The sequence below is a fragment of the Rhinoderma darwinii genome, chromosome 11 (genome assembly GCF_050947455.1).
Source record: "Rhinoderma darwinii isolate aRhiDar2 chromosome 11, aRhiDar2.hap1, whole genome shotgun sequence".
Lineage (NCBI taxonomy): Eukaryota > Metazoa > Chordata > Amphibia > Anura > Rhinodermatidae > Rhinoderma > Rhinoderma darwinii.
The window spans coordinates 11,201,661-11,213,999 of record NC_134697.1 but is presented as its reverse complement, the minus strand read 5'-3'; the positions used below and the strand labels follow the sequence as shown (position 1 = coordinate 11,213,999).

The window sequence follows — 12,339 nt, the reverse complement described above, 5'->3', positions numbered from 1 at the left end:
CTATGACTGTGTGACAGACAGCGGGGATACAGTTAGTGTTGAGTCCCGTCTCACAGCCGGCCCCGCTGCCTCTATGGAAGGTACGCCACTGCCGGGTTATAGTAAGGGGTTTTCCAGTTTTATATAAACATGTAATGAAAAGTTCTGCAATTTGCAAATATACTTTATATTCCAATCCCTCACCATTTTCAAGAAATTTGCCTGCTGTCAGTGAATGGAAACATCCATGTTAACATCCAGAGAAAACTCTAATACAGTCCTGAGGACGCTGATACAATTAAGTGCCGGTCTGGATAATTCTCTGCTTCTCCTCTTCTAGATGATTTTAAAAAATCAGGTGCTGGATTATCAGACTTTTTGGCCTATTAAATGCTCGGTTTAAAGGAATTGAGTATCTGCTTACCATGCACCGACTTCCTGATGAACCAAAAGCCAATCTCAACAAGGTGAGCTGCAGTGTAAAGCATGGAGGAGGAACAGAGTAGCAGGAGTTGGATGGAGTATCTCACAAACCAGTACACAATGCAAGTGGAGTCAATAAACACAAGGGGGGGGGGGATTTATTAATTTTTTTACGCGCGTTTTGTTCTGTTTTCGCCACTTTCTAAAAACGCCAGTGTTAATAAATCTCCGCTAGGATGTTTGAGCGCTGTATAGAGCGCTGCAGCCCCTCCAATATGGGAATCAGTGGGGGGGGGGGGTCAGAGCCGATATATCTCACCAATAGCAACCCCTGACGTGTCACTTACATATTGCGGGAGATTTATAAGCTAAATGCGGCAGAATTCTATTGTACACGCCTTACGCCATATTTATTATGTGTTTTACACCCTCTCTTTGCCTCGCTAGACAGTTTTGAAAAGTGTTCAGGAAAGGGGGCGTGGTCAGCGAAAAGGGATGCGACTCAAAATGCGCCGAATTGCACCAACATTTTGTAAGTAAAATATTGGTCTAAAATAAGCCGAACAAGTGGAGACGTGAGAAAGAGAAAAGCGTGTAACATGTCTAGCAAGAGGCGCTAAACTGACTATACCGCGTGCGTCACTGTGATAAACGTAGCGCGTCTTATGACCGCCTGGTCTGGTTTTCAGCTGTCGGTAATAATAAATCTGCCCCAGTGTTTTTTTCTTTTGATTCCAATTGGAGACAATGACGCAGATATTTTGAGCTTTGGGGGGGGGGGGGTTTATGAAAACTTTCTAAAAGGAAGGCTGTCCTTGTTGCCCATAGAAACCAATTACAGCGCAGCTTTCAGATTTTATAGTGCTCTTGAAAAATGAAAGCTGCGCTGTGATTGGTTGCTATGGGCAACAGGGACAGTTTTTCTGTTACAGAATTTTCATAAATCTCCATCAAATATAGTTTGGATTCTCACAAAAATGTCTATATGTCACCGGATGAACACAGCCGTGCCCGTAATCATGACCCGCGGGCTGCATTTTTGTGCCGTGCTCCAGCCCACAAAAAACGAAAAGTAGGACATGCTCTATATTTCCTGGTCCGTAATTGCGAAGTTTTTTTTACTGTCGTGTGCATAGGGCCTAAATGTCTATATGTCACCGGCAAAGTGTAAATGTCTATATGTCACCGGCAAAGTGTAAATGTCTATATGTTACTGGCAAAGTGTAAATGTCTATATGTCACCCACAAAGTGAAAATGTATATATGTCATCGGCAAAGTGTAAATGTCTATATGTTACCAGCAAACTGTAAATGTCTATATGTTACTGGCAAATTGTAAATGTCTATATGTTACCCGCAAAGTGTAAATGTCTATATGTCACCGGCAAAGTGAAAATGTCTATATATTACCCACAAAGTGAAAATGTCTATATGTTACCCGCAAAGTGTAAATGTCTATATGTCACCAGCAAAGTGTAAATGTCTATATGTCACCGGCATAGTGTAAATGTCTACATGTCACCGGCAAAGTGTAAATGTCTATATGTCACCGGCATAGTGTAAATGTCTATATGTCACCGGCAAAGTGTAAATGTCTATATGTCACCGGCAAAGTGTAAATGTCTATATGTCACCGGCAAAGTGTAAATGTCTATATGTCACCGGCAAAGTGTAAATGTCTATATGTTACCGGCAAAGTGTAAATGTCTATATGTCACCCGCAAAGTGTAAATGTCTATATGTTACCGGAAAAGTGGTGCTTCAGCAGCTGCAGTGTCTATTATGCAGTTCGGTGTCTCAGCTGCTACAGAACATCATAATACACACTTCAGTTGCTTGAAAACTTTTTTCTATTTTTTTTACAGGATTAATGTGTTTGATATATTCTATAGATCTGACCCCTAAGTTTTGAAACTTTATACAACAAAAGACCCCACTGAGGTAGTATATTATATTATTATAATATATATACAAAAACAAAGATAAATTAAAAAAAAGCAGCCCTGGCACATGAGCCCCAGCAGCCAACACACTCTGTCTAAAACCGGCCCTGGCCCTAAGCCCCCAGTCACAGCACACAGCGCACGTCGGTTGATTCGGTCCAAAGTGATTTCCGTTGATTGTCAGACTACCGCAGTTTTTATGAGGTGAAGATGCGTTCCGGTGGAGCAGCGAGCTCACAGCTTATGTGCTCAACATTCAGCTTTCCCACTTCCCCACTTCCCCATAGAGCAACACCTACGGGGTGACGGAACGTGATACTTGTTTGAGTGATAAGTATATTGCTGAAATCTGCTGTAAAAGAGAACTGGTTCAGCCACATAAGTAACTTTCTTATGCAGCAACCTCCTCACTACACCACCGCCACCCAGCGAGGTCTCCTCTCAGACATGGCCACGCTTGTGGATTTGAACCAGGGTCCACACAGAAGACACTGCTTAAGCACCGGACCACCAGCTCAGGCTGATCTCTGAGCTTTCTTATTGTCCCCATAAGACCAAATGTAAACGTGACTTCCAGCAGAAATAAGAACATGTCGTCTATGGAAGAATTTGCTGCCAACAGTTGAAAGCAGAGGTAGCGCACTGGTAAAGATCTCTGCTAAATAAATGAGAGGCGTGAGGAACATGTGAGTTCTATCCCAAGGATCTCCAGCCTTAAAAGCAGTTACCCCCCCGAGCTGCTGTCATGTCCCAATGTCATCCAAGGTATTTATTGGTGAAGGTCCGATTACCCGTTTTTAAAAGAGGTGTAAAATATGTCCTGGTAAGGCTGCCGTGCAGCTAGCTCATAGCTCATAGCTCATAGCTCATAGCTCATAGCTCATAGCTCATAGCTCATAGCTCATAGCTCATAGCTCATAGCTCATAGCTCATAGCTCATAGCTCATAGCTCATAGCTCATAGCTCATAGCTCATAGCTCATAGCTCATAGCTCATAGCTCGTGTGATCTGAGTTGAGTGCAGGAATCACTTCTGTACAATGTGGGTTCTAACACTGACATTGTCCTCCTGGTGACCTTGGGCAGCTCCCCCTTTCCCAAAGTGCCACCTATGGAAGGATGAGATTCTGATACCTGTTTGAGTGATGAGTATATTGCTGAAATCTGTAATAATCTACTATATAAATACAGCTGTCTCAAAAGAGACAGCTGCATAATTAACATTCTTTACATAATTTACTTTCTTATGCAGCAACAACCTCACTGCACTGCCTCCACACCACCCAGCAGACTATCATTTTGGACAATGCACACATCAGGATTTGAACCAGAAGCTGCACAGAAAACACTCACTGTTTAGACACCACTTAATCACCACACCACCAGCTCACATTGGTATCTTTGCTTTCTTATTGTCCCCATAAGACCAAATGAAATAATTACTTCCAGCAGGAAGAAGAACATCATCTTTGGAAGAGTTTGCAGCCAGCTCTCAGCAGCAGAGGTAGCGCACTGGTAATTTTTTCTGCTGATAAACTAGAAGTGTCAGGGACATGTTGGTTCTATCCCCAGGATCTCCTGTTGTGTCTCAGTTCTGAAAGTCTTTCACCAGTGCAGGATCACAAGACGAGGAATCCTTTTAAAAGAGAAATGCATTGCCCTGTTGAGCGTCAGCCGCTTGCCAAAATTGTTGGAAAAATGTCAGCAAGCACAAAACTCGTATAAGTGAGGAGACCGCCATCTTCCACACAAGCAGCACACAGGATGCTTCGAACCTAGGGACATGGACTAACTCCATAGCAAGCCAAGCTTAGGCACTTAAAGAGGCTCTGTCACCAGATTTTGCAGCCCCTATCTGCTATTGCAGCAGATCGGCGCTGCAATGTAGATTACAGTAACGTTTTTATTTTTAAAAAACGAGCATTTTTGGCCAAGTTATGACCATTTTCGTATTTATGCAAATGAGGTTTGCAAAAGTACAACTGGGCGTGTTGAAAAGTAAAAGTACAACTGGGCGTGTATTATGTGCGTACATCGGGGCGTGTTTACTACTTTTACTAGCTTTTGCTTTTGCAAGCCTCATTTGAATAAATACGAAAATGGTCATAACTTGGCCAAAAATGCTTGTTTTTTTAAAATAAAAACGTTACTGTAATCTACATTGCAGCGCCGATCTGCTGCAATAGCAGATAGGGGTTGCAAAATCTGGTGACAGAGCCTCTTTAAGCCCCAAGCCACCACGACATCATACTGCCCCCCCACCCCAATGTGATCTAAAGTTTTTCTTGTTGAAGGTCCACGTACCCCTTTTTTAAAAAGAGGTGAAAAATGTGTCCTTGTAAGGCTGCCGTGCTAGGTCATCAGTACATGATCTGTGGGGGTCCGACCCCCCACAGATCAGCTGGTCCGGTGCCACTGTGCACTGGACTTACATGCCGGAAGCAGTTGGCTCCGGCCACGGAATAGCGGTCGAGCTTCTACAGCACGGCCGCTATGCTATGTACGGAGCCAACTGCTTCTGGCTCCGTACATCGCATTATCTGCCATAACATCCGGTGCCCGCAGGCCACTGGAGCGGTTTAACGGTGCAGGGTCCGGGTGATGGACCACCACCGATGATATACTGATGACCTATCCGGTGGATAGGTCATCAGTTGTCAGAAGGTGGAAAACCCCTTTAACGGATTACGTCTAAACCAACTTTCTCTGCCACTTGTTAGAGCCGGGTCACCACAGATAACACATCTGAGAACAGTTTTGAGACTGACACCGATTTTGGTTTTCACAAAGTTTTCTGCTTCAGGGTTTTTGGATCTTTTAGGCTGAGTTCACACGTTGCGGACTTGTTGCAGATTTTGTTGCGGTTTTGACACAGATCTCACCCTTTTGCATTGCAAAGTGTAAAATCTGCGCAGACAATCTATGTCAAATCCGCGACGTGTGTACTCAGCCTTAGGCCTCATGCACACGACCGTAAAAACTCCCGTTATTACGGGTCGTAATCACGACCCGTAATAACGGGCTCATAGACTTCTATTGGCGACGGGTGCCTTCCCGTTTTCTCACGGGAAGGTGCCCGTTCCGTTAAAAAAGATAGAACATGTCCTATTTCTGGCCGTAATAACGGCACGGACAGTCCATAGAAGTCTATGGAGCTCTCGTAATAACGGGTGGCTACATGTGTGCACCCGTCATTACGGCAGCGTTGCTAAGCGACGTCAGTAAATAGTCACTGTCCAGGGAGCTGAAAGAGTTAACTGATCGGCAGTAACTCTTTCAGCACCCTGGACAGTGACTACCGATCAGTATAAACCTGTTAAAAAATAAAAATAAAAGACGTTCATACTTACCGGCAACTTCCTGCTTCCTCCAGTCCGGTCTCCCGCCCGTTGCCTTGGTGACGCGTCCCTCTCGACATCCGGCCCGACGTCCTGGATGACGTTTCAGGCCATGTGATCGCTGCAGCCAATCACAGGTCAATCACAGGCTGCAGCGGTCACATGGACTGCCGCGTCATCCAGGGAGGTCGGGCTGGATGTGAAGAGAGGGACGCGTCACCAAGACAACGGCCGGGTAAGTATGAATTTCTTTAACTTTTATTACAGAAAAGGCTGTCCCTTCTCTCTATCCTGCACTGATAGAGAGAAGGGGCTGCCGATTAGTGCAGTGCTATTTTGCCGCCAAAAACGTGCTCGTAAATACGGGTGGAATACGGGTGACGCCGGACCCATATTTACGAGCACGGGTTCGTAAATACTGGTGCAAAACGGGTGGAATACGTGTGACACCGGACCCGTATTTACGCCAGTATTTACGGGTGGGAAAAAATACGGTCGTGTGCATGAGGCCTTAGTCGGATGTTTCTTGGTTACTGAAGTACAATTATAAATATTGTTTTTTAACTTTTATTGACAAATACATCAAGTTTATGCAAAGACTCAATATTTACAGTGTTGACCCTTCTTTTTCAAGACTTCGGCAATTCGCCCTGGCATGCTGGATGTCAGCTCCTGGGCCAAATCCTGACTGATGACCAATTCTTACCTAATCAGTGCTTGGAGTCTATCACAATTTCTGTGTTTTTTTTTTTGCCCACCCGCTTTTTGAGGAGTGACCACAGGGTCTCAATGGGATTGAAATCTGGGGAGATTTCTGGCCATGAACCCAAAATGTAAACGTTTTGTTCACCGAGCCCCTTAGTTCTCACTTTTGCCTTGTGACATGGTCCATCATGCTGGAAATAGCATTGTTCATCACCAAATTGCTTCTGGATGGTTGGGAGAAGTTGCTCCCGGGTGGTTGGGAGAAGTTGCTCCGGGGTGGTTTGGAGAAGTTGCTCCCGGGTGGTTGGGAGAAGTTGCTCCCGGATGGTTGGGAGAAGTTGCTCCCGGATGGTTGGGAGAAGTTGCTCCTGCTCCCGGGTGGTTGGGAGAAGTTGCTCCCGGGTGGTTGGGAGAAGTTGCTCCCGGGTGGTTGGGAGACGTTGCTCTTGGAGGATGCTTAGATACCATTCTTTATTCATGGTAGTGTTCTTAGGCAAAGTTTTGAGCCCACTCCCTTGGGTGAAAAGCCACCCCACACATGAATGGTTTTTAGGATGCTTTACTGTTGGCATGATGAAGAACTCATGGTAGCGCCCGCCCTTTCTTCTCTGGACAATCATTCTTCCAAATGTCCCAAAGAGTCTGAAGGGGCTTCATCAGAGAAAATAACTTTACCCCAGTCCTCTGCAGTCCAATCCCGGTACTTCCTGCAGAGGACTGTCCTCAATGTTTTTCTTGGAGAGAAGTGGATTCTTTGCTGCGCTCCTTAACACCAGGCCAGACTCCAGTAGCCTTGACCTCACTGTGCGTACATATGCACTGACACCTGCCTGCTGCCATTCCTGAGCACGCTCTGCACTGGTGTAGAACCAAACCCGTACCTTAATCCTCTTTAGGAGACGGTCCTGGCACTTGCTGGACTTTCTTGGGCGCCCTGAAGCTTCTTCACACCAATCGAACCGCCCTTCTTGAAGTTATCGATAATCCGATAAATAGTTAAAGGCGTTTTCCCAGCAGGGACATTTATGACATCTCCACATTATATCCAAAGAAGTAGTAGGACAACAGCACACGTCTTCAAATCATCAAAGTGGTTTTATTGTCAAGACATCCACAAACGACAAGCAACGTTTCGACCCATAGTGAGTGAAGGGTCTTTGTCAAGCCTAACATTATGTCTAAAAACATCGTTATAAATGGGTGAATACAAATGATCACATGGCCCATTCCAACCAGTGAACATCGTGAATCTGGTCTCCCAGGTGAAGCATACATTAGTCTTAATGACATACATCAAATAGTTATATAATCTTCAAAAACGTGCAAAACTACAATGTGTAATACATCTTTAATACATCATCATCAATAATATATCAATCATTGTTACTACAATAGAAAAGTGAAGGAGGAAAGTTCACCACACTCCAGGTTCCAGCTACGATCACAGAGCTCTACTGTGCATGCTCAGCAATCAATCATCTCTGCTGTGCAAAAAATAAAGACCAGCGTTCGATCCAAAATAGTGATCAAAGTATGTATAAATATACGACATCCACAGTCATAACAGAAATCCATCATCCTGCAGCTCCATATCTGTATATTTTGAGGCAAAATTAATTCAATAATTAAAAACGTCTTCACTCTGTATAAGTCACATGTGAACAGGGCAGACGGAGGGAGAAGGGATCAGGTTCATATTACTTCATGATATCAATCACTAGAAGTTAAATATAAGACATCCTCAGTCATAACAAGAATCCATCATACTGCAGCTCCATATCTGTATATTTTGAGGCAAAATTAATTCAATAATTAAAAACGCCTTCACTCTGTTTAAGTCACATGTGAACAGGGCAGACGGAGGGAGAAGGGATCTTCACACCAATCGAACCGCCCTTCTTGAAGTTATCGATAATCCGATAAATAGTTAAAGGCGTTTTCCCAGCAGGGACATTTATGACATCTCCACATTATATGTCATAAATGTCAGATAGATGAGGGTCCCACATCTGGGACTCGCACCAATCTCTAGAACGGGGCCCCCTAAACTCCGTTCTACCGCTCTGTGCTGCGGCTGACTGAGGTGAAGTCAGACCATAAAAAAGGTTATATGGTCTAGAGTTACAAAAACAGCGGATCTCGCTGAGCTGCGCTGATTCTGTAAGTCCCATACAACTGAATGGTAGTTACGGAAACAGCGCAGCTTAGCGAGCTACGCTGTTTTCTTCTTCATGGTTGAAAATCACAAGCATTAGCCACATCACAGATCGGAAGAACGGGGTTGAGGGTGCCCCGTTCTAGAGATAGGCGTGGGTACCAGACAGGGCCGGACTAGGACTTAAAATCAGCCCTGGCATTTTTAAGCACACAGGCCCTCCGCACGCCATACGCAGCCGCCAGTATTGGGCTGGGACCACCTTTCAGCTACGCTACACAAGACACGGGCAGATTTATGTGAATTGTATGTGGACCAAGCGATCGTCCGTCCCCATACAATTTAACATTGGCACATGGAAAGGGCCTTTAAACGAGCGCCGATCAACCTGTGATTATTGGCGCTCATCGCTTGTTGTGGGCGCATATCTGCCCATGTAAACCCAGCTTAAAGGGGGTTTTACACTGGACGATTATCGGGCAGACAAGTGTTCATATAACGCTCGTTGCCGATAATTGCCGTGTGTAAACAGGGGAACGATCAGCAGATGAACGAGCAAACGCTGGATCGTCTGCTGGTCGTATCGTTGTAAAAAAGTGAAATATTATCATGTCGGCAGCACATCTTGGTGTGTAAACAGGGAGACGCGCTGCCGACATGATAATAACGTACGGGGACGAGCGATCGGAGTAATGACTGCTTGTCCTCATCCATACCTCGCGTGACAGAAGCAAACGAGCGCCAATCAACGATGTCTCGTTGATCGGCGCTCAATGCACCGGCCTATTGTTGGACGGTGTAAAAGGGCCTTTACTGACACGAAGCAGAGATCTTGTATATAGTGAGGAATGTTTGGTAATATCAACTTGTCATATACAGTACAAATTGTAAGACCACTGAATTCAGGCTGATCTGCGGCAAACATTAATCCAAAATGGTGGCAACCCACACTATCCATAGTTCACGAAAATACATTTTGCGCTGCATCATCGTCATCAGCACCGGTGACAACCGGTCATTTCCAGGGTTCATGATGCCAGACCCGTCACCCGCAGCTTCAATATGAGAAAGGTTTGTGTAGATGGACGAGTCCTTTAAATGGATAAAATAAAATAAAAATGAAAGTTTCCAAAATGCTCAGATAATAAATGTAGAAATATTTGCACCTTTAGAATTCTTCGTGGTTCGTGTCTCTGGCGCCATCTCCGTTTACGATTTCGGATATGTGACACGTCGTCGTGCGGGAACGTAAACAAAGGCGGCCGGGGTCCCGAACTGGTAAACGGCGAAGGATTTCTAAAGGTAAATATTAGCAATTTTATTTTAGCGTTTATCCTTGGGGAAATCTTCTTTAACCCTTTGGCGCTGCAGACAATTTTCATTTTCGTTTTTTCCTCCCGGCCTTCAAATAGCCAGAACTTTTTTATAATTCTGTCAATAGTCGTATGTTTTTCGCAGGAGGAGTTGTAGATTTTAATGTCACCATTTAAAGTACCATATAACGTACTGGGAAACGTAAATTATTTTTTATGTTAACTTTGTTCTGCGGGTCAATACGATTACGTAGATACCAAATTTATACCGTTTTTTGTTTTTTTTTAATGTTTTACTACTTTTACATATATTTTACCTGCACTTACACACTGTAGCAGACTGCTGCTGTTGATGTATATAGTTTCTGGACTGGATATAATAGTAGCAAACCGTCAGCTGTGAGGAGTATTAGGTCCGTACAAGTTTTTAGCCTCTGCAAAGCAAGCAGAGATCTTCAAAATGGTGAGGAATTGAAACACACAGGGGGAGATTCATGAAAACAGTCTAGCAGATAAACTGTCCTTGTTGCCTATAGCAACCAATCACAGCACAGCTTTCATTTCTTATAGTGCTCTGGAAAAATGAAAGCTGTGCTGAGATTGGTTGCTATGGGCAGATAATTTTCATGAATCTCCCCCAAAATATATTAGAAAGTTGTAGAACTCTTTACTATATAATAATTAAGCCTCATTTACATAAACCCCAAATCTGGATATTTAAGCCCCGCCCCGTTCGGGTATGCACCCAAACTATTGGCAATGCCCACTTTTTGTGTACTTTTGCATAAACTCCGCCCCTTTTGAGTTCCAGGTTAACCCGAGTATCGCAACAAAATCTGGACTGTTCGCCAGCATGTACTGCGGTCCTGCAAATCATCCCGTCCAGTGACTGTAAGGTCCCATGCACACGGACGTGCCAGCAATCATGGGCCGCGAATGTGGGCTTGGCTGGCCGCGGACAGCCACCCTCTTTTTCGGCCTGTATTCCCATACATGTCCTATCTTTTGCGGCACACTTCTACGGTCCAGACACCTTCCCATAAATAAACGGGAAGGTGTCCGTGGACAAAAGAGTGAATGGGTCCGTAATTATGGTCCACAATTATGGACAATTTTTATGGTCGTGTGCATGGGGCCTAAGGCTAAATTGGTCCGCAATTACAGACCCACCCGGTTTTATTGGCCGTGGACACCTTTCCGTATTGCTATGGATAGGTGTCCGTACCGTGAATTATGGAGCATGTCCTACTTTTCGGATTTTACAGGCCATACTTTGTATGGGAGCACGGTCCGAAAACGCAGCCCATGGCCGCAATCGCGGGCCGTGATTACGGGCACGGCCGTGTGCATGAGGCCTTACTAAGGACCACCTGCATCACTAAGGACGCGGTGACGGATTTTGGCACGGTTTCACTACGGCAGCAGCACATTGTTTAAAAATGAAATAAAAAAGTCCCCGCAAAGGTCTTTTCTGACCACCGAGGGACAGGCCATAATAATAAAAACATAAAAGTTAAAAAAGACAAAAAAAAAAACACCCCCGCCAAACATTGTCGGAACGCTAACCCTATTACCCTAAAATAGGCATGTAATATATCAAATTTTACAGTAGACAATGACGATCATAAATAAATCTATTTGAGGGTAACGCTAAATTATTACCAGAAATAATTAGCTAGGAAGTAGAAGAGCATTTTATTTTAAGCCTAAAAATGCAACAATATCTATAGAAATGAGAAGAAAAGAAACCTGCATTGATCGTGAAAAAAACATCGCAAAAATCACGCCGCTAGACCAACAAAAATGTTATATCCGTGTAACTAACGCGTGCTAAAAAGGGCTAAACGGTGCCCGGTCCTGAAACGGTTAACCCCTTGTGGAAATTATTGTTGGTCCCATATCACGGACTTCACTATTGTCCTCTCCTCACACGTCTCTGTGTGATCATTATCAGGGGAAATCTCCTTCTAAATGTTGCACACGATCAATATTTCCGATCCTACTGACTATTATACAGCTGTCTCTCTTCTCCTCCCTGTGTCCGGCTGTCTCTCCTCCCACCATGCTGTGACTGGCAGTCTCCCCCCTCCCACCATGCTGTGACTGGCAGTCTCCTCCCACCATGCTGTGACTGGCAGTCTCTCTCCTCCCACCATGCTGTGACTGGCAGTCTCCCCCCTCCCACCATGCTGTGACTGGCAGTCTCCTCCCACCATGCTGTGACTGGCAGTCTCTCTCCTCCCACCATGCTGTGACTGGCATTCTCCCTCCCCACACAATGCTGTGACTGGCAGTCTCTCTCCTCCCACCATGCTGTGACTGGCAGTCTCTCTCCTCCCACCATGCTGTGACTGGCAGTCTCCCTCCCCACACAATGCTGTGACTGGCAGTCTCTCTCCTCCCACCATGCTGTGACTGCCAGTCTCCTCCCACCATGCTCTGACTGGCAGTCTCTCTCCTCCCACCATGCTGTGACTGGCAGTC

At 45.0% G+C, this 12,339-nt stretch overlaps 1 long non-coding RNA gene across 2 annotated transcripts; it reads right to left on the bottom strand.

The window, feature by feature from the left end:
• Positions 1–7,538: 7,538 nt before the first annotated feature.
• Positions 7,539–12,039, bottom strand: LOC142663584 (uncharacterized). Of its 2 annotated transcripts, none has more exons than XR_012851115.1 (4): positions 11,863–12,039; positions 10,173–10,289; positions 9,709–9,838; positions 7,539–9,634 (listed from the first exon to the last, which is right to left on the bottom strand). It is a non-coding gene; the product is annotated as an uncharacterized LOC142663584 (long non-coding RNA). The 2 variants fall into 2 exon arrangements; XR_012851116.1 differs by having other exon boundaries at positions 10,183–10,289.
• Between the last annotated feature and the right edge of the window lie 300 nt (positions 12,040–12,339).